We start from the raw sequence: 1170 nt of genomic DNA, 5'->3' as shown, positions 1-1170 counted from the left end.
CAGCTGACGTGTCCCTCCCCTGACTGGGACGCCCTTCCCCTTTCAGGCAACCACTCCCGCGCCCTCTGCCCCGGCGACCCTCCCCACCCCCCGACGTCACTCACTGAACTCCTCGGTCTCCATCTTCATGTGCCTCCTGGGATGTAGGATGTGACATGGTGGGTGGCTGCACTTGCTCACCCAAGATCTAACCCCCGCCTACTGCCCTCCCCTCCATCTCACCCACTAAGCACACGGCCACACCCCGGGGCCTTTCTCCTCTCCACATTCTAAATTCTGAAGTTCCAGGTCATCCTGAGGTTCTCAGTAGCCGTCCTGCCCTGTACCCCACCTGCTCAGTGCCCTCTCTGGGTTCCTGGTCTCCTGACTCCCCTCAGGCTGCCCCTGCTGCCCCGGCCAGCACCCGGGCACACAGACCACCCCCCGCCCCCCACCAAGACCACGTCCTCCTGCCAGCATCCAGCGGGATGCAACCCACCCCGGGACGTCCTGGCTCTCACCGCAGAGGCCTGCGCAGAACTGGGGATGAACTACACCCATGACGTGCTCGCAGAAACCAAGGCACGTCTCCGGCCCAGCCAGGATCCCAGCTTGCTGGTCCACTGTCCTCTTCCCTCCATGGTCTCTCCAGCTTCAGAACCAACACTGTGGCCCAGCGTGGTACAGCCTGCCCCCCACAGGGTGCGGGGCTGAGTCCCCTTGTCCGCCTCCCACCCACTGGGGAGGCCTCCTGCCTCTCAGCCGCAAGCCGTCAGCTGCCATCAGCTCCTCTAATGGGGACACTCGGTGTCCACCTGCTCTCTGTTGAAGCGGATCCTGTTCACATCACCAGTCTCTTCCTTACCAGACCTGTGGCAACTGTCACTGTGACAGCGGCTCTCCCCAGCCTCTCCTCCTGTGGGGTCTCTGTGCTCCACCCCCCACTGACGGTGCTCCCTGTTCTTCCCCAGCCCCTCTCCTCCCCCTGCGGCTAGTCCTGCCACCTCCCACCCAAGCACCCTCTGGGCCAGATTCCTGGTTCTGACCCCCTCCCTGCGGACAGTACCACCCACAGCTCATGCACTTCCTCACCAGGATGCTCTGTGGGGACTTGCGTCAGGCCCTCAGACCAGCCGGTCAATCTGCCAAACAGGCTGTGGCACCGTCTATGCAGGAAGGCACAGGGACAGT

The sequence above is a fragment of the Bison bison genome, unplaced genomic scaffold (assembly GCF_000754665.1).
Source record: "Bison bison bison isolate TAMUID 2011002044 unplaced genomic scaffold, Bison_UMD1.0 scf7180017864316, whole genome shotgun sequence".
Taxonomy (NCBI): Eukaryota; Metazoa; Chordata; class Mammalia; order Artiodactyla; family Bovidae; genus Bison; species Bison bison.
This window is presented reverse-complemented; position numbering follows the sequence as displayed.